Source organism: Tachypleus tridentatus, chromosome 11, assembly GCF_004210375.1.
Source record: "Tachypleus tridentatus isolate NWPU-2018 chromosome 11, ASM421037v1, whole genome shotgun sequence".
NCBI classification, from domain to species: domain Eukaryota; kingdom Metazoa; phylum Arthropoda; class Merostomata; order Xiphosura; family Limulidae; genus Tachypleus; species Tachypleus tridentatus.
In genome coordinates, this window is record NC_134835.1 from 78,723,264 (window position 1) to 78,745,428 (window position 22,165).

General features: G+C 34.6%; 1 pseudogene across 1 annotated transcript in view; it reads left to right on the top strand.

The window, feature by feature from the left end:
• The window catches only part of LOC143232554 (uncharacterized), a 205,144-nt pseudogene extending 193,278 nt beyond the window's left edge, over positions 1-11,866 (top strand). Inside the window, exons 7-10 of the transcript XR_013017591.1 lie at positions 766-1,002; positions 9,318-9,446; positions 10,414-10,672; positions 11,577-11,866. The product of XR_013017591.1 is annotated as an uncharacterized LOC143232554 (transcript). The remainder of the gene's footprint in view (positions 1-765; positions 1,003-9,317; positions 9,447-10,413; positions 10,673-11,576) is intronic.
• The last annotated feature ends 10,299 nt before the right edge of the window (positions 11,867-22,165 follow it).

Genomic DNA, 22,165 nt, shown 5'->3' on the forward strand with positions numbered 1-22,165 from the left:
CGTTACTCAAATGACGCTCTAGAAGCTCAACGAATTGGTCTATGAAACATTGTCTCATCCTCCTTGCTTCCCAGACCTGTCGTCCATCGATCACTATTTTTTCAAAAAACGTTTTTGGACAACGTTTTACAGGACAAAAGATTCAACAACAGAGCAGCAGGAGAGAATAGCTTTAAAGATTTTTTTAGCTCTAGAGCCTCAGAGCTTTATCGTCATGGTAAATAATATTGTTTCTCGTTGGCAAAAATCTATAGATTCACTAGGTTCCTACTCTGTTTTATAAAGTTACCTTTGATTTTTTTTATTTCTTATTATAGTTAAAATTTTAAATCTGCCAATATTTGTCGAACAACCTAATAGTCTTTTTCTAAATAACATGAAAACTTTTGTATAATATAAAATAAATGCAAAATTAAGTACACATTGCAAAGGCAATATTTACAAATTTTCAAATTTTATACTCTTATGACGAAGGCAAAGCAATATATTTAGATCAATGCCTAGTTTATCGTAGAATCATTAGGAGAGTCAAGATCAAAATATTAGATCGGTATTTTTATAGTTTTACGCTTTTTTTCAATTTTCTACAAAATTCGAGACGTCAAGTCAAATCTGGAAAGTCCGGACATTTCTGGGCCTTACACATCACCGTTACGTCATGCCAAAACTCCCTCTAGCAAAGAATACAACATGTCTAGATTAAAATATTAAAAACACCTATTAATGTAACTTTCACTACCACGTATCATTCTTTTTTTACTGAAGGTTACGGAGGCGACCACTGTGAATTTGAATATGACGAATGTGATTCTAGTCCATGTATAAACGGTGGTGCTTGTGAAGATCTTGTTGCAGGCTACAAGTGTCACTGTGGTCCAGGATACAGTGGACGTAGATGTCAAGTAAAAGTAGACTTGTGTCAGCCTAACCCCTGCCCTAGTCCAGCGCAGTGTGTTGACAGAGGAAACAATTACAGCTGTATTTGCCATCCTGGATATAACGGTACTATTTCTACGTTAATATTAGATAGTCAGTTGGTATTTACTAATATTCAAATGTGTCAGATTTTTCTTAACAGTCACTTAATTTTATACGAATATCTTAACACCGTAGTCATTCTTGCTATAACAGACGTAGCGTGTATGTCAATATCTATGTATGTAACCAAAACTCTTTTGCCATTTATTGAAAGCCACCTCAAACAAAAAATGCATAAAAAATTCCCACTTTGGGTATTTGAGATTCAGACATTTAAAAAAATAACTATGGTGTATAAAACAACCATTTCTTTATAACAATGTTAAATAAAAGAACTCTTCTCGCAACAAAAACACGACTTTCACTAGGACTGTGTGTGAGGGTTTGTTTAGATATTTTATGTACATTTTAATGTAGTACTAAAAACTGGAGTTCTTAAAATATCATTTTTCAAAAAACTGTACTACATTTAATGTATCAAAACGCTACGGTTTACATCGGCAATACTTACGAAACTTTTCGGCTCTGTACATTGAATAATTTTGATGCAATGTATTAGGTATGACTTAAAAGCACAATCAGAACACTTTCCCATGTAGTACTTCCCCCCCAAAAAATAGAGAGATCCCTTTTTAGAAAATGTTTACATTTCTAAGTAGTTTTTCAATTAGTAATTACTAGTGCTCGCAAATGCTCCACGGGTGACATTTCTACTTGTGCTATTTAACTCGTAAAAATGAAAAAGGGAGAGCTATAATTGTTTAAGATAGTGGTACTTTGTTTAATATCAATAATTTAGAAGAAATTGCTTTAATTTTGACCTCGTCAGGGGCGATTTTCAATAGGACAGAAATATTATATTTATTTGCTATTAACGGGTGATTTGACTGTCTTTAATATTGAATGAAAAATGGCGACCCGAAGAAGCTGTAATGTCACGTATAAAACTATACAAACAAACTTAATATTTACTAGGAAAACTTAAAGTTCTTCTGTTCTTCGCAGTTTTTATGTCTTGCTTTCTTTTCAGGGTATATTGCTCTTTTTACAACTTAACAATTGACAGAAGAAATAGGAAAATCAAACGAAACTCACTTATATGGAACATTTAAAGTACTTTAAATTAATATATATTCTCTCAGTTAATATTAATTTGAAGTAACTCATTTAAGTATCAATTTAACATACAATTCCAATCTTATTATTTCCGCTATTCTGGTATAAAATTATTTTTCGTTTTATCCAGATTTCATGGCAATATGCGCAGTTAATTATATTATTACCTTCTTTTAAGCTTCCAGTTTAGTAAACTAAACAAAAAATAGAGGTTTCGAAGAAGAAACAAATATTCATTCGGATATGATATATACACAATGCATATAGGTTTTACTGATGTCTTAGAAATATGATGTTTGTTGCGTAATATTTCATCCAGCTACTTTAATAATGTATTAAATTCTAAATCTTGTAATACGATAAGGTTCAATTTCCAAGCACAAGGCGTGCATTAATCTTTTTATTTTAACTCCTCGACCATTAAATAATACCATTTAAAGGAAGTTTATATACTCAACAAAGATTATTAGACAGGCATGTATACAAGAGTTTAAACACGGTCATATCAAAATTTAACAAAATTTTAAATTAGAACATGTAAAACCATGACTATGATATTAAACGATTTTTTTTTTTTTAATTTCGCGCAAAGCTACTCGAGGGCTATCTGCGGCAGCTGTCTCCCTAATTTTGCAATGTAAGACTAGAGGGAAGGCAGCTCATCACCACCAACTGCCAACTCTTGGGCTACTCTTTTACCAACGAATAGTGGGATTGACCGTCACATTATAACACCCCCACGGCTGAAAGAGCGAGCATGTTTGATGAGACCGGGATTCGAAACCGCGACCCTCGGAGTACGAGTCGAACGCCTTAACACACTTGGCCATGCCGGGCCGTGGTATAAAACGACTACATGTGGCACAATTAATATTGTAATTATGGTCGAAAATGTCGTCAACAACTAGGGTACCCAACTGATGAACGAATGCATTCTATTGATTAAAGGCTTATGTTTTATGGTATCCCATATTGATTGTTAGACTTTTAAAAGTAAATTAGCTGTATTAATTTACTGAATTGTGATTTATATAGACAATTTTCATCAGAAGTGATGATAATTTACTAAGGTTTCGGAAAAATGTATATCTCACTGTTATACTACATGAGTTTACATGTCACACTCTTACTAAGGAATTACACTAGTATGCATCAAATATTAATTAATGTATAAAACTATAAATTAGTACACATCAAACATTTATTAATGTATTGAACTAGCGCATATTAAACAGTCACTAAGGTATTGAATGAGGCAACATTCAACGTTACTATGGTATTAAACTACTACACATCTTAAATATTTTCTGCACAACAAATACATTAAAAGTATAATTTTTATCTGCAACTTGTCTTTCGTGAAACGTATTCAGTTGCTTACTTTATGTGATATGGTGCAGAGAATATGAGATCAGCACAGCAAAATTAGTCGCATAAGTTGCTCTAAAATATCGACAAATGCTAGTTTTGGAAGATACCTAGGGTTCGCTGAGGTGAAAAATAGATGTCCAACAAATTTGTTTTTTGCTGAAGATAGACATCTATGCATATTTTATATAAATGTTTTCCTTTAGTCACTTGTTCGCCTGTAACCACCTTTTGTTCTGCAGATATTTGGTGCTGTTACGTAACCTAGAAACAAATATTTTAGACTTTTAGGTTTAGTAATACAAGTTTGGTTTATTTTGAATTTTGCAAAAAGTTACGCGAAGGCTATCTGCGCTGGCCGTACCTAATTTAACACTGTAAGACTAGAGGGAAGACAACTAGTTATCACCTCCCACCACAAACTCTTGGGCTACTCTTTTACCAACGAATAGTGGGATTGACCATGACATTATAACTATCCTACGGCTGAAAGTACACGCATGTTTGATGTGACGGGAATTCGAACCCCCGACAGTACTGTGAGTAATGTAATTATAATCACCTTGCTGTTATCCTCTATGTCAGGGGTGTGCAACATTTTTCGTCGGTGGGCCATATAACCAACTTCATCAATCAAGCGGGGCCACTTAAAAAACAAGCTTATTCGTGTACATGCACAATAAATTAAAAAAAATTCTCAAAATGCAAGCAATAATATTTTATATTTTTGCATGAGTGATCATTTTAGTGCGACACTTGAAATTTAGAGTCCTTGCAGAGCTTGTCAATATCAGCTTTGACAGAAGTGGTTGCCACTCTTAACTGACTGGTCAAATGTTCATCAGTCAGCTGACTTCTACATTTGGTTTTGATGAGCTTCATTTTGGAGAAAAATTGCTCACAGCAGTAGGTGCTACCAAAAAGGGAGGCAATTCTTTGTGCATGACGGGACGAATTGGGAAACTTTTCACGTACACAGAGTTTGTCTGAAATCTGTAAATCTGTTTGCAAACTCATCACGCAGCTTTTGTACACTGGTTCCATATTTGTTGCAATCCAGATTAGGAAATTCCAGTTTCCTGGTTGCAAGACATGTAAAATGGGTCAATATGGCTCTTCTCAACTGAACCTGGAAAGTTCCAATTTCTTCTCAAAAGCACAAATATGCTCAAACAACTTATTCACAAGTTGACTTTTCCCTTGTAGTTTTAAGTTTAAATCAGACAGATGCTGTGTAATGTCTGTGAGGAATGCTAAGTCATTCAGCCAGTTCTCATTGCTCAAGAAGTCCACATTCTGACGTTTGTTCTCCATGAAGAACTTAATCTCCTCTCGCAGATTCCAGAATCTCTTCAAAGTAGCAGCTCTACTAAGCCAACGTACAGCAGAGAAGTACAAAACATCTGAATACTCACTGTCCAGCTCATCTAAAAAAAGTTTTAAATTGTCGATGATTTAATCCTCGTGTTCGAATATAATTTACGCATTGGACGACATTTTTCATGACTTCTGCAAAATCCAGAACTTTGGTGCACAAGCTCTCTTGGTGAATAATGCAATGGCTTACAACTACGTCTTGTGCTCCAATTGCAGTTAGAAATTTCTTGGTGAATCCATTTGTCCTACCTGTCATGGAAGGAGCACCATCTGTTGTAACACCACATAATTTATAAGGATTCAGTTCAAACTTTTCTACAACCTTAAGCACTTGTTCACAAATATCCTGTCCTGTGGTTGTGGAGGAAAGGCTTGCCATATCTAAAAACTCTTCGAAAACATCAAAGCCTGCAGTAACAGCTCTGATGAAAATGACAAGTTGGGATGTGTCATTGATATCAGTGCTTTCATCCAAAGCCAGACTGAAAGCTTCACACGAATTCAATCTCTCTTTCTTTGATGTCCTCTGAAAGATCTTTTGTCCTGCGTGAGACAGTAAAGCGGGAAAGGCTAGTTTGCTCCACCAAATATTTTTTCTCTGGACATGCATATTCTGTGAATATTGTTAAACAATTTTAATAAATTCTCCATCACTGAAAGGCTTTCCCTTTTCTGCCATACATTCACAAAGCTTAAAACTCAGTTTTGTCACCAGTTCTGAATTTTTCTTGAAAGTGGTAAAACACCTTGTTGCTTTTCAATGGATGTTTTAAATGTTCAATTTTGTCCTTTCGTGCCTGACCAACAATTTCATCAAACTGGGAGGAGTGCTTAGTTGCGTAATGTCGCTTAATATTGTACTCTTTCATGACTGCAATTGTAGTTTGACAGACGAGGCAGACAACACCTTGATTATGTGGGACAACAAGATATTTTGTGCACCATTCACTGTTGAATAACCTTCCCTCATCATCAATTTTTCGTTTCTTAACTGCTGACATTTTACTAGCCCTGAAATCAAAACAAAAATTATTCTCACGAAAATAGCAAAGTAGAAAAAACATAGAATTTATTTACACATGGAACCTCTTATGGACAGAAACACATGTTTCTAAATTGGCATCCCGATCATAGCCTTCCGGTACTTAAATTAATTGAGAATAGCAAAATACAGTGTGACCTCGCCTATTCGCGGTTCGCCATTTGCGGTCCCGCATGTTCGCGGGTTATGCGCGAACTGCGTTTTTGTAGGTCACAGAGACTAAAAGGGCTTTTCGAGGAGATTTCTGTTGTATTTACTCAATCAAGCCGTTTTATCAATTGTCGTCTTCACCAAACAAGATTGGACTGCTATTGGCTGACTGCCTCAGCTTCCCCAACAACGCAAACGGCAAAGCACAGCCCGGTAACGCACGGTACAATTTAGTGAAATACATAACAGTATGCAATATTGCTACATTATTACTGCATCAATGAGTATAAGTATCATTAGTGTTTGGGAAGCATTTCATATAGTATATAATCGCAAACATATACGTTTTAAAACTGCATCCAATATTCGCGGTTTTTCGCTATTCGCGGGAGGGTAAAGAACGTAACCCCGCGAATAACGAGGTCACACTGTGCATAGAATCAGATGCATCTGAAAGCAAAATTTTAATAAATTCAGTAAAGTCACAACAATATGCTAAATAATAATCAATTTACCTTCAATCTCTTGTAGTAACTGTAAAAGGTAATAAAATTTTCACCAATAATGAATGACGGACAGCAGAGGTTAGGGAAAATTGTCGCCAGCGGACGAAGGCGAGGTTCAGGACATGACGTTGAGTCGTAGACAATAGTGCTAGTGCACGTCACCTATTCATGCCCTAAGGAGGCCGACCAATCGAATTCGGCCTGCTCCTCTCTAGCAAAGATAATTTTAGAAGTTTGTCGAGTCGAAGCCTGGGAATCCCGTAGGATCGATGCTTTTAAAAATATTCCATTTGCGTTGGATTACAGATCAGGCCACATGGTTAGATTACAACAACTAGGGCCACACTAAATGGCTTGGCGGGCCGGGTTGTGGCCCGCGGGCCGCCTGTTGCACACCCCTGCTCTATGTGCTTGACACTGCAACGTAACCTAAGAACGAATATTCTGTATTAAATAAGTAACTGGATGAGTTTATAATTATTCTTTTGTTTCGAAGGAAAAACAATTTTATTTTTATTTTTATAAATTTTAGTGTATTCCGATAGTTAATAGATGTAATATATATGGTTCCTGTTAGATGTTGAATGTAATATACTCAAAAACTCGTAGTTCTGTGAATGTTTCTTTGACGCTTTTTTCAATGTAACAGTTTTAGTTTTTAGTTGTCTGTGTGTTTAGTTTTAGTTTTTAACTTTTCAGTTTTTTTTCAATATAACACTTTCAGTTTTTTAGTTTTATGTGTTTACTGTTTCATGTTACACAAAAACTTATGTAGAGACATTTGATAGTGGAAACAGAACACCTCTGTTTCTTTTTATTCTTCTTATTAATGATAACGCGACGTGTTTAGTGTTTCAAGAACTTAAAATTTAGTATTTTCAGTAATTATGTAATGATAATTCAGTAATTATCCATAGGCATTTAGTTTTATTTGAAGTAGAAGTTGAATATTTTGCTTTTAATAATTGTTTATTTAACAACTGAAATAGTTTTAGAAATAGCAAAAAAGAGCCATATCTTTCATACACTTGGTATTTAGTTTCTAATTTGTATAACATGGAATAGCACAAGTTATGTAGGTGTTTAGCGTTACTTGTGACCAATTGCACACCTCTCATTTTGTGCAATTGTTTATTTTTTTAATTTATGAGTTCGGATACTTTGTTTCTCCTTGAGTTTAATGATTTATTTAGTAACACAATAGCTTTTTAGAAACAAAAAAAATTGTTTTGATCATCATAACTTCGTATATTTTTAAGTATTACTATTATTACAAATAATTGCTATACTTACATGTTTGTTATATTCTCAGCTGTAAAAAATCATTTTAAGTATTAAATATTTGTAGTTTACATAATTGCCTAATAACTACATTTAATACTAAAACTGTTTTAATGTTGTAAACATAGCTAGAACAAATGTTTTGATATGTACGTTTTAGTAATATCAACCGCCGATATCTGGCACCTTGTTTATATATAGTTTACTGTTGTAATTATTCAAGCCGTGGACATATTTAGTTCTGTAGCAGCTTCAAGCTGATATCACGACTGTTACGAATTATGACTTATCTCGAACAAGCCTCCAATTTATTATATTATTTATTACACTTTAAGATAGTCTGAAACTGAGTGAAATTGTAATTTAAACTTAGAAGTTAATTAAATGTAGAGATCTATCAAAGTTATGACACTTGCCAACAAGATTGAATTACACAGTTTGTTTTTTAATGCAAATATAGTTTAATATACAAATTATAATAACAGTTATTACAAATAATAATTTATATACAAAAGTTTTATAAACTTACAAACAATATTGACTCTTTAATCCGATCCGGAACTTTCTTGGTATCTTATCAAGGGTTTACTACGAACGAATTAATTCTGAACTGATATCACTTCACTTATCAGGGTGCTAGGTAGCTCTTCGTTGATCGCACGTGAGTTTTTCACCGCTAAAGTTATATAATGTCTTCTTAAAAATACTTACGTCTGATGTTAATCTGCTGAATTTAAACAGCTTGTAATGCACGAAATTTATAAATATTCCTGGTCAAATATCTGAAGTTCCAGATTAATAAACATTAGTTACAAGTATAACTTTCGAGGTTTATAGTATACCAATCGTAGCAAACCACTAACATATACATACTGTATCTCTGCTTGTTTGGTTGGTTACCAAAGCATTACCATAAGCATTAGGCGACAGTCTAGAAAATCTAAAACAACAATACTTACATTTAAATACACTTCTACATTGTTGATTCTTACACTTGAAAATCTTCTACAACTTTAGTGAATAGGCGTGAATTTCCAATACAGATTTAACAGTATCAGTTATATGCATTTCTAAACATGTATTTAACTGAAACGAACATCAATAGTAAAATGAATATATCATAGTAAATCCGTCACACAACTTAATATTATGAATTATGAAATAACCTTAACAAACGTCAGCCTCATTTAGTTCTGTAACAGTTTCGTGCTAATATCGTCATTTAATCTTGTCAACAATGAAAGAATGTTTTTAAAACAACGACAATATTTAGTTTTGTAGCAGTTTCGTGCTGATATCGTTACTTAATCTTGTCTACAATGAAAGAATGTGTTCAAACAAATACCATATTTAATTCTGTAGCAGTTTCGTGCTAATATCGTTACTTAATCTTGTAAACAATGAAAGAATGTTTTCAAACAACGACTATATTAGTTCTGTAGCAGTTTCGTGCTGATATAATTTTCAATCTTGTCGATAATGAAATAATGTAATTGCAGATGCAGGTTGTACACAACGGTTTGATCCTTGCTATCCCAGCCCATGTGAGAATGGTGGAACATGTTGGCCTAGTATTGACTCTTTCTTCTGTTCTTGTTCACCAGGTTATACTGGAGACACATGCGAAGGTTTGTTTCACTTCTTCTAATCTTAGGAGAAGAACTTTTGTCGCATTATAAGTTTAAGGTAAACTAATGACGTTTGTAGTTCTAAGAATATCATAATTAGTGAGAAGTTTGTATATAGCTAGGTGTATTCAAAGTTTTGCGTTTTTATTTGTTTCAAGCAGTGGCTTCCGTACTGCCACCTCACAGCTCCGCTGCTCCTAAAGTTATGGTATTTAATTCTAAAATTACAGGCGATGGAGCCCCTTTCACGTGTTGATGGACCCTGCTTACCAGATATTAAACTATAAAGCAGCAAATTTGAGCAATATTGTTTTTAAATCGTGTACTTATTTACCAATAAATAAATAATTTAATTTGTAATAAAATATTCAGATCATTCAAATAAAATTTTAAAACAATTGAAACATTTCTTTCTGTTTAACGTCAAGGGGTCTCGCCCGCAAAGAAGGAACACACTTGCCCATGCCAAGGCATAGTGTCATATTTGCTACGAAAATATCATCCCTTGAGAATACAATCACCTATATGTTGCTTCTTACAGAAGCGGCCCGGCATGGCCAAGTGGATTAAGGCTTTCGACTCGTAATCTGAGGGTCGCGGGTTCGAATTCCCATCACACCAAACATGCTTGCCTTTCAGCCGTGGGGGCGTTATAATGTTATGATCAATCCCACTATTCGTTGGTAAAGGAGTAACCCAAGAGTTGGCGGTGGATGGTGATGACTAGCTGCCTTCCCTCTAGTCTTACTCTGCTAAATTAGGGATGGCTAGCGCTCTCGAGTATGTTTGCGCGAAATTAAAAAAAGCAAACAATCTTACGCAAGATGTAAAAACAATGAAGGGGGCCTAAATTAAAATTTTGCTTTGGGGACACGTTACGTGTACGCTACTTTTTAAAGTTAGTTATTTCATTTATTAGGAGGATTACGTTATATACAACCGAATTTATACTCTATTTTATGTATAGCTGAGCTATTATACCCAGTTAAGCCACTTGCACACACTCAAGGAAACTCTGAAAAGCCACAAGAAAGCTCTGTGATCGACAATGTTAATGTTTCTTTAGAGCACGTTCATAATATCTATATTGCCGCTTCCACATTAGCCGGAGCCTGCCTGATTGCTGTTATTGTTGTTACACTCTGTCACTGTCGAGTGCACAAGTCTTACCAGCGATTTGCCAGGAAGTTTGGAAGATCTCGTGCCGAAACGAAGCAACAAAAATCGTAAGCTATAATTTACTTTAATTCAGAAATTTTAAATGTAATAGAGAAACTCATCCTGTAAAGGAACTTCAAAATAACGATCCCACTTTCCATGGGACATATTATAATAAACCAATCAAATCTGTGACATTTCTCAAGAGTATCGTACTAAATTTAGGTGAAGATTAACTACGTGACCAGCACAATGAAGTAACGTGATAATAAATAATGCTGATAAATAACTGTCTAGTAAGGATGTATGTCAGTTGAACTCATTAGGAAAAGCTTACCATTAGAGGTCTTTAAAGATAATCATATTAAGAATGGTATAAAGCAGTAGCCAATCTGTTTACTACATATATATATTCATAATAATGTTAAAGTGAACATATTCTATAACTACCAATATTTAACACTGGTTATTAAATAATCTTACCAGAAACGTTTCTTCACAAAATATACAACATTTGTTCGAAAATAATTTCAGCTAAAAATGTTTACTTTATTTAGTTTATTAATTCTTTTAATATTCATCGAAATTCCGTACTCTGTCTTTTTTATTCGTATTGCAGTGAAATATTACTTGTAAATTTACATAGCAACTAGTCTTTCCCACGCAATAAATCTAACTCCATTATAGTAGGTAAATAACTTCCAGCTGCAGCCAGACATTCCTTCCAAAATAACAGACCAATCTTATCTCGATAATTAGTTCACCCCCAGTTAGAAACAGTGGTGACTATCTTAACAAAACCTTTTTTTTTGTAATTCGAATTTCAGTTTAAATGTAAAAATATTAACAATATTCTTAGACATGTTTTGTGTTATAACGATTTGTGTCATAGTTTGTTGAATGCTCACTTAAAAGCTTTTTTCCTATAAAGATTTCTTATATTTCGCCATATTATGTTTTTATTCCTTGTAGCGATGACCCTGACAAGTTTTCCTTAAATCTTCAAGGAAATACTTCTGATTTCAGACCGTTTTCTGACAGTGTTTACGAAGCTACTACGATAGATTTGACCGACAACCTAGACCGGCCACTCATTGACTGATTTTCCATAACTTTCGGATTTTTCTTCCGTCTCACCTTTTCGTCCTGGCTGATGTAATGGCATCACTCGTCTAGTAAAGAATTATTGTTTTTCTACGTGCAAATGCTATGATGTAACATCATAAAAGAAGTCCAAGATAAAAAATTTCGTCATCTCAAAACTCATGCGGTTGTCATTTTTTTTAAGAGTACAGTAAAATGATATTAGCTGTCTAAAGGTGATAAACTATGATCTAAAAAAGTCATAATCTCGTTCTTGAAGGTATGATTTGAATGTTGATGCCCAAAGAAACATACACTTGAACTTTTTATTTCAGTAAAGGTACATATTTATAATATTTTGCATTACTTCTCTCTATGGTTATAATGTTCATAACTGGATATAATTTGGACTATGAACATTTTTAATTAGTTTAATACAATTGTAGCAGAATGGTGGTTAAAGATATCGTATTCTTTGGAAATTGTTTCGTGAACCTTGCATCTATTCTCCCCACACTTTCAATATATATATTCGTAGGTTCTGTAACAGTCCTTCATTTTACTCCTTTTAGAATTCTCTCGATAAAGAATTCCTTTTTTTTCAGTGCTTCAGGATCTGTACCATGATTAACACTAGAGAAGTCTATAATATTTAACATCTTTCCTGTCCCGCTTTCCGAGTTCCCTTTAAAGCAGCTCTTCTGGTAAAGTTCCAACTCTCAGCAAAATCTCCATTAATTCTCATCAGAGCTCCAAAGTTCTTACCAAAACATCTGCTCAACCAAAATCTCTGTATTATTTTTAAACAGATACTTTTAATTTCTCATTAAAACATGTCCTCTGTCAATGCTTTCAGATCCTCTTTAAAACATGACCTATATAAAAGGCTCTGTATCCTTCTTAAATTATTAGCGAAACAAAATATCCAATTTAAAGAAGGCCCGGCATGGCCAAATGGTAACCTGTGGGTCTCGGGTTTGAATCCCCATCATACCATACATACTCATCCTTTCGGCTGGAATCGTTATAATGCTACGATCAATTCCACTATTTGTTGATAAAAGAATAACCAAAGAGTTGGCGGTGGATGGTGATGAGTAGTTGACTTTCCTCTAGTCTTACACTGCTAAATTAGGGACGGCTAGCGCAGACAGCTTTCGTGTAACTTTGCGCGAAATTTCAAAACAAACACTTTAAAAAAAATCCATGTAACTGATTTTCAGAGTTCCAAAACCATCTTTAAATGACCTCATATATCAAATAGTTGGATTGTAATAAGAAACTTAAAATTTTAAAGATCTAGAACTGTTTTATATTCGAATTTGGTATAAACACATAATGCACGCTTATTCTCTAAACAGTTTTTAATATATCAGGATACTGTATTCGTTATCTTCTGTTTACCGTATCGTGAAGTTTTCATACCGCTTGCAAAACTATAAACAGTTTGATTCTGTGTTTGTTTTCCTATAGCAAAGCCACATCGAGTTATCTGCTGTGTCCACCGAAGGGAATCGAACTCCTGATTGTAAATCCGTAGACTTACCGCTGCTCCAGTGGCAGACAAACAATTTGAATCTATTTGAAAATTGTTGAATGCCACTTGAACTATAAACAGTTTTACCCTTTTTGCTTTCTTGTTACATCAAGATAAAAATAAAAAATGAAATGTTTTAAAAAAATCCGTCACAAAATCTAAGTAGGCTGACCTTCGAAACTTATCTGTTTAGTATTTACAATCCAATTGTTCAATTTTATGTTTTCTAAGGCTTGTCTGGCTACTATCGGGTCATGTCCATCAAGCTTTATTGACTTGCAAGAGAAGTTATTCCAACATTATTTGAATGTGTTTGTGTGTTTTCTTATTACAAAGCCTCATCTGGCCATCTCCTGAGACAACCGAGGGGAATCGAACCCCTAATTTTTGCGTTGTAAATCCGTAGACTTACCGCTGTTCCAGCGGGGAACAACATTATGTGAAGCTGATATCAACGTGTCATTTCGTACATGCGTGAATAATTTCGAATTATTTTCTTACCTGTTTTCCTTTGAAATACATTCTGTTTAGCATTATTAACTTTCAATATTGTTTTAAATGTTATTCTGTTAAACATTATTGATTTTCAAGGTTATACTTTCAGCATTAATTATTTCGCTGATTTTCTTTGTTATTCCATTTCTTCGCTAGTCCAGTTCATGCTGTTTTTTTTTTCTTTATTATTTCTATAAAAATGAGGCAGGTATATCGGATTGTAGAGAAAAAGTCCAAAGTTCGAGTCTTGATGTATTACTGAATTTCCAGTATACTCCCATTCTGTAACAGCTTGATCTTTATCGGGATTCGATCCATGTTTTGAAGGGTCAGGTGCAGCATTAACCTCCTCCCCGCTTTAATAGTAAGTATTGCTATTCGTTTTAAAGTAACCGAATAGCCAGTGGCTCCTGTACATTGGTTGCTGTCCCTCTTGTTAGCTGTTAAGGATAGCTATGCTTTAACCTTAAAAGCCTCTGACCTTTCTATTTAGCTATTGTGTCATACAAGATGCCATTAAGACTAAAACTACTTAACATGAAAATACCATTTGCCCTTTTAAAGTTTAATTTCTTGTATATATACACATACACGTGTATTTGAAATTTTTCCCTTTGTTTATAATATATGCTATTTGATACATGATTATTATAATAAATAACTAACACCATAATTATACGAAAAATAAAACAAACACTTACATGGATAGCTGTACTTAAACAAAATTCCAATTCAAAGAATTTCTGAAATTTGTTAATTTAGCAGAGAACGTAGCATTGAAACACCGACGAGGTAAGTAATCCTACGAAGAAAAGAAGCAATGGCTTCTTAACTTTGATTGTACTCTCTGTATGTATTTGTTTACACGCCTACGTGTATGTGTGAAAATTAGTGATCTATAGAAAATTATGTATTTGCTTGGTGTTTTTATTTTGCTCTGATCACGTTGCTTTATCTCGTCTGTTGCACTTATGCGCAGATCTGATGACACAGGATATTTTATAAACTTTCACAAAATTATTTTCTAATATGCGTAATTTCACTGGGTTGTTTATCCAACATTTCCAGGCCTTGTTATTTAGTCGTGACGTCGTCTCATTGGTTATTTGTATATTTGATGTGAAAGTTCGTGAATAAAGAGTATATATAAATCAAGTTGTTAACTAGTTCTTGATTTGAACAAATTGTTATGTATTATAATTTATTTCGTACGAGTTTCTGATTTATTATGTTACGTATGTTAACTTGTTACTATTTCAAATAACCGTATATTTTATTTTGGAGTTAGAAGTTAATTAAATGTTAATGTGTCATTTTCTTTATATATTTGCTAACAAGATTGATATACACAACTTTCTTTTTTGTAACAAAAATATTACAAATCATGGCTTATATACAGAAGTTTTACAAACTTACAAACAATACTGAATTTTTTTATCCGGTCTAGAACCAAATATTTTATCGACGATCCAGGTCCACGACGAGTAAATTAATTCTGAGTTGATACTGTCGTACCTCACTTAAGTTAGATAGCTTGGTTGGTCTTGCATCGGTTACAAGCTGACTTGTTCCGGCGATGAAGATATTTAATTTCCTCGTTAAAATACTAACGTCCGAGGTTCATTCACTGAAGCTGAACGGTTTGCAATGGTTGAAATCTATAACCGTTCCTGAACCAATGCTATAATTTTCCAATTTGTAGGCGTTAATCATAAGGCCTATAGCATACTGACTGTGGTTGACTAATCATATTCTTCTTTTATTGGCGCGTTGCTCTTATACGAATCACGTACGTTTCCCAAGTTTCAACAATGTTCTAGCACGTTTTCCTAAAATAAATATTGTTGTTTCTTACTCTCAAGAATCATCTACAAATTTTGAAAACAGGCGAGATATGCGCAATACATAGTCAAGAATATACTTGACATGCAATAAAGAAAACTATATTGAAACTAGCATAGGCATTAAAATAAACGTATAACGGTAAATCCATCACAAAATTTACTCTTGTAAAGAGATTTCAGTGTACCCTGTTGCCGCCATCGGGTTGTAATTCAATGCTCCATATATTAATCTTCCGTCTGTTACATAGATACACTTTTCAGGTTGTCTACACAAGTACGTATAATATATCATGGTTTCAGTACATGCTCACAATATGCTTGTTACTTGCTACTAACTCTAATAGTTCGTGTACGCGTATATTTCGTTGTTTCTGACTTCTAAACATTGTACATAACCTTTTCTTTAATTTAACCAGAGGCGTCTGAACCGGGGACGTTACATCGTCCCTAGTTTGATGTATTTGATTTGTATAGCATGTAAATTATATTATATTTAAATCTGTGTGGGGGAGAAAATCTATACGAGAAAAGACAAGCTTGCAACATGATATTTATTTCACAATTCTTCATGAGTGGCTGCAGGCGTGTAAAATCCAACAACATACAACTCCCCAGTTTTCATGAACTGACCTGCGCTCGCGTTAAAGGGTTTAACATCAGATGTGCGATTTCACTTTACAACAAACTTGGAACTTCACGTGGAAAAAAATAATAAATACTTTTGGGTGCTCTAGCCACATCTCAGAATAACATGTTCTCTTATTATCCATTTCTGCAATACCTTATCTACTATAAATGTAGGCATGAGTAATGTTAATATTTATATATATACTGCTATGTTATTTTTTAGTTTGTTCATAAATGCAAAAGTTATGTTTAACTTTCAAATAATGGTATTGGATTTCTACTGATGTCAGAAATGGGCAAAAACTTAGCTGTAGAATAGAAAAAAGTGTATCAGAATGGAGATTAAGTATTATTGAATACAAAAGAAACAGGTTGGGGGTTTTTGGCCTTATTCTTCTATTAATCATAAGCAAGCCAAAATTGCCTCAGATTGAGTGAGTTTGAGGCGGTCTGGTGTTTCAAGCTACCACATCCCATCCTTCCAACTGGGTCTCATCTGATTAGATATATTTCTTTCAGCTACAGTTACATAAATATGGCTTCTCCAGCCGTCAAAAATGTAACACTTTAACGTCAGTGGGAGTTGCAATGTAAGGATAATTTTAAAGTATTAAAACACTAAAATTTGATTTCTCCATTGGAGAGAAGTAAAGAGTTTAACGTTCAGAACTTACCAATGGATTCTATCGTCCTTCTCTTTTTAAATCCATCCCTGTACATATCGTGTATTTTAGAATTTCGGTTGGTGTTCGAAGGAGATTTTTATTATGACACTTTATATTTGTTGCACATGTGAGTATTTTGTCTTTAGCCAGCCAAAATGTATTATTTACTCTGGTTTTTCAAATATTGGACCACTTGTCTGTCTGTATATTCACTAACAAAGTTTTATGTCTGTGCTTACCAAGGCTGAACATAATCTCTGTATGTGATGCATTTTTAAAACATTTGATCGGTATAAGTATATTTCTAATTAAAATATCTTAAACTTTATTGTAGTCTATAGATGTGTACACATCAGGTTATACAGCTGTGCCCAAGTGTGTGCATAAATATTCCTTAGTCTGTTGTTGTTAAGTGAAACGCTATACAACAGGCTATCCGTGCTTTCAGTCATCTAAACACCTTATAATCTGATTAAGTAACCTTTCTCACTACCTATCAATATAGTTAACTTATCTTTTGTATGGCACCTTAACAACAACTTTTTAAAAATCTGAATACGTCTTCTATCTTCCAAATAACACGTAGAATCCTTAAGAAGAGATAGCAGATTAGTGTCATAGTACTTCCCTTTAGAGATTCCATGTTGGGTTTCTTTCATACTTCCCTAAATTGTTTTTAAAGCTTCCTTTCTCATATCCTCTAGAAATGTTCTACTACAGAACTAAAACTATAATTTCCAGGACAACTCTTCTCGCCTTATTTAGGAATACGAGTACCATTAGCAACTTTATATTGATTAATTAAAAATGGTTATTCTCAAGCACACAAACTGTAACAGTAAAGAAGGTTTTGTATTTACGTCAACAAGAAAATAGTGAGTAAACAATATATTTAAATTACTGATTCGTAGCTATTACTTACGCGTGTGTGTATCAATTACTTCGGCCCGGCATGGCCAGGAGGGTTAAGGCGTTCGATTCGTAATCTGAGGGAGCCGGGTTCGAATACCCGTCGCATCAAACATGCTCGCCCTTTCAGCTGTGGGGGTGTTATAATGTGACGGTCAATCCCACTATTCGTTGGTAAAAGAGTAGCCCAAGAGTTGGCGGTGGGTGGTGATAACTATCTGCCTTCCCTCTAGTCTTACACTGCTAAATTAGGAACGGCTAGGGCAAATAGCCTTCGAGTAGCTTTGCGCGAAATTCAAAAAAAAAAAAGAAAAAAGAAAAGTCAATTACTTACAGTCCCCCAGTGGCACAGCGGAATGTCTGCGGACTCACACTGCTAAAAACAGGGTTTCGACACACTTAGTGGGCAGAGGACAGATAGACCATTATGTAGCTTTATACTTAATTCGAAACAATTAATCAGTTAATTACTTTGAAACAACCAGATAAAATTAAATGTGAGGAAAATGACGTTAGAAGAATTTAGTTAAGCCTAAGAATGTATGGGTAGTAATAATAAAAAAAAATCACACTTAGATATCTATTGATTGTGAGGTTGTTCGGTTTTTGTTAATAAAGCTAGTCTAAATATACTTCTATTAATGTAATATTTGCGTTTTAATATGGTAAAGCTCTGTTCCGAAAAGCCAGAGTTGTCTTTATTATGTTTATGGACATTGCAAATGACTTTTTATTGTTATTTTATCCTGATGCTCAAAAAATGTCATCTTTTACTTATGTGAAAAGCTTGGCAATTGGTAGACTGTATTTTGTAAATGTTTTCTAGAGGTGTGAGATAATTATATAGTTTCATTGATATGTGTTTAATTTTTATTTCAGGGTTAAAAAATTAATACAGTTCTGAGTTAAAGTTATAGCTACGTGCTAACCATTTTAGTGGTATGTTAATGTTTTCCAACTTGGATACTTTAGAGATAACTTGAGAAGTCTATAGAAATGTTTGTAACTCTGATCTTTATTTCCTACCAATGGAAATGTTTAAATGACATGCGTGATTCGCCTTGATGGAAATTCTCATTCATTTGACATTTCTATAAAATCACAAGCAAGGCTGGTAATCTTACTCTCGGTTACAGGCAATACCTCTTTTTCGAGATTTGCGGCCGAGATAGTAAGACGTGCCTTCAGTTACATCCTTTCCCAGACCTTCTGAATATCTCTCTGCGACTTTACCAATATTTCCAGTCATCATAGACGGAATACTCTACGACTTCTCTCCGCGCCTTCATCGACCATTACAAATCTAGAGCATCCATCGATCCCACGAAGACGAAAATCCTACGACGGAAGGAATTTTTATCCAGCCCTCAAGCCATGCTGACTTAACATATCTTTGTATTCCCTGGATTTCCTTCCAACATGTGGTCTGCTCGACCTATAAAAGTAAAACATACTTTCCACAGTTTTCTTCAGAAGCGTCGACCTTACCATTACACCTGAATAACTCAGACCTTCCCTCGAACAATCAGCCAACACATAAGTAAACAAGGTTTACTAAATCCGCTCCCAACTAATTGACAAAATAACCCACTCCATGGAGATGTTCACACCATCCTAACTAACAAACCTACCCACTTTATGAAGATCTTCACATTATTCTAACTAACAAAACTACCTAGTTATTGAAGATCTTTACGCTATCCTAACTAAGAAAACTACCCACTCCATGAAGATCTTTACACTATCTATCCTAACTAACAAAACTACCCACTTCATGAAGATCTTCACACTATATAAAACAACAGCAGATTCTATCCACAATCATGAGTGCTATTTCTGATACTTTCAGTTCAAAGCAGAAAAGTTTTACCACTTACAACCGCATAAAATAATCGACAATTTTTCAACTCTACGACGAAAGTACCACTACACATTTCTTCGTCCAGTGACGGTCCATTTACCCAAACAAGCTAAGAAACCTCCATCACTAACCAAGCCACCCAGAACGACTTCCCGGAAATAAAAGATGCAACCATATGAACAAATATTATCACTTTTGAGAAACAGTCTACGGAATCCAAGCTGTACGCAAAAAGAAAATCCACGCAGACACTTCCAACCTTTATCGAACAATCTTCTTCAACGACTCTGGCCCTATACGTTTACACCGGTCGACTCAAAGTCTTCTATCAGTTGGACTCAATCTACTATGATTACAGGGGAGACGATGATTATGATCGGACATTTCCAATGTTACATTGTCACAAGCCCCAATCATTTTCTAAGAAATTAACCCTCGTCTTCTCAATCACCGACTTTCTTTTCCGTTTAGAGCTTTTCTTGGGCATGGTCTGGGCATACTTTTTCGACCGACCCTTTGACTGTGAAAGTGGATTTTCTCGTAGCGCTCCCGTTTTTCTCCTCAGCAACATTATCCGGCTTTGGATTTATAAATTCCTGCCTCCCCTTTGTCACACTGGAGTAGTTTGGTTTGTCTGGACCTCCTCTGCTGATGGCTCCTGGACTCCTCCTGACTGCTTGAGGTATTTTCATATCTACCTTTTCAACACCATCATCTTTAAGTAAGCTTGAACCACAAACCTCTAGCACAGCCCACACCACCATTAGGAGAGGGGAGAATAGAAGCTAAAGTGTTTGAACACCCCGAGTAACCCCCCGAAGATCTCCACCCGAAACTCGTTCTAGTTCTCCTATTTCTTATTTTCAACACAGTTTACTTTTAAATTATCGATAAAGTGTTTTCCTCCATTCAAAATAAAACATTTGTGTCCGATCTCTGTTTCTTTGGTTGTGTTTTAATTTACTTACCACTGCAGCATACTTCCTACAAATGTTCTGGATATTGGACGAAGTAAAGATTAATCTGTTTGTTCCAACTTTACTTGATAATACTATAGGGAAAAATACTCTAAAACTCGCATTTAAAGTCACGAAATCTACTTTACCCCTTCACCGCCCCTTTCGTAAAGCGCCAAAAAATTCGTTTGGAATATTATCTAAGTCACTAGAATGAGTAGCAGGGTCACTAGAGCCCTGTACTTTTAACAGACCAAGCTATTTCAATGACCGATGAGTTGGGTATGGCGATCCATTGGTCACGCAACAGCGTTATACATAATCGCTTTATGACACTTCAACAATAGTATTAATAAGCGTACAAAGGGCCCATTTACTGTTTGACGATATAATGACGTATCATTTAAACCAAGTATATCACCTTTCACAAGTGCAATTGAACCAGATGCTGGAAAATGTCTGGTATCGTGTTTTAAAATCATGATTAGCTGTCATGAACAAAAACACCTGAGTAAATAGGTTGGCCTGAAAAAAATCCTAATATCGACTAATAAGAAATATTACCAAAACTCCACAGACAAGGCTGAGTCGTACTGGATATTGCCGGTTGTGTGTGTCTGAAATTGTCCTCCATTGGATCAGTGATATGTCTACGGACTCACACTGCTAGAAACCATGTTTCGATACCCCTGGTGGGGAGATCACAAATAGCTCATGGTGTAATTTTATGCTTAATTCCAAACAAACAAATTCTCTCAGACAAGTTTATTTAATTATACTTTAACTCTTACCATTCCGAATTTGTGAACATCACGAGCGAGGATTTAATAAAACCGTTTGATTCACTCTTGTTAGTGATGAATATTTTTCCTAAAATTCGTCCTAATATATGTTTATGTTCGTTATTCATTTTGAGGCAATCCCACTATAAAATTTGGCTTTTTAAATACGTTTATAAATACGAATATTAATATGCATTTTCAGCTTAGTATACGGATGTAGAACTAACCTAAGTATCCTAAGTTAGCTGAATCTCGTGAGGTATTACAGGATATGTGGCTCAAAATATAATTGATATTAATGATGTCGAAAAAACAAGCAGTTTCAAAAAGTCTTAATGTAAAACGAGCCCCTTTGAAATATCCAAAATAATAATAAACATTCTAGGGTATGGAGACAAACTACAACGCCAGGCACCATATATTGAAACATACAATTATACTTAGTGCTATTCAGCGGTTAATGGTTGAACTCCTGTAAGTTGACAATTGCGACTGAAGACTATAACAGCTGTGGTCTGTCTGAGTAAATATCTGTACTGTAGTGAGTTATTTACGTGACTGAACCTTGAACGATTTTCATGCGGTCTTAGGTTGCCCACGATAAGCCAAATCTTAATACTGATCGATTTTGTAAGTTTTATTCATCGTCAAGTGTTAAAATCTTCTAACTTGAAACGTGGTTATGAAACATTCATCGGGAGCAGAATTTTGCAATAGAAAGAAACAGAGAACGAGAAGAAGCGAAAATATCCAAGTGCTGGTCAAGGTGTTTCAACAAGTGTCGTATATTCCACCAACAATA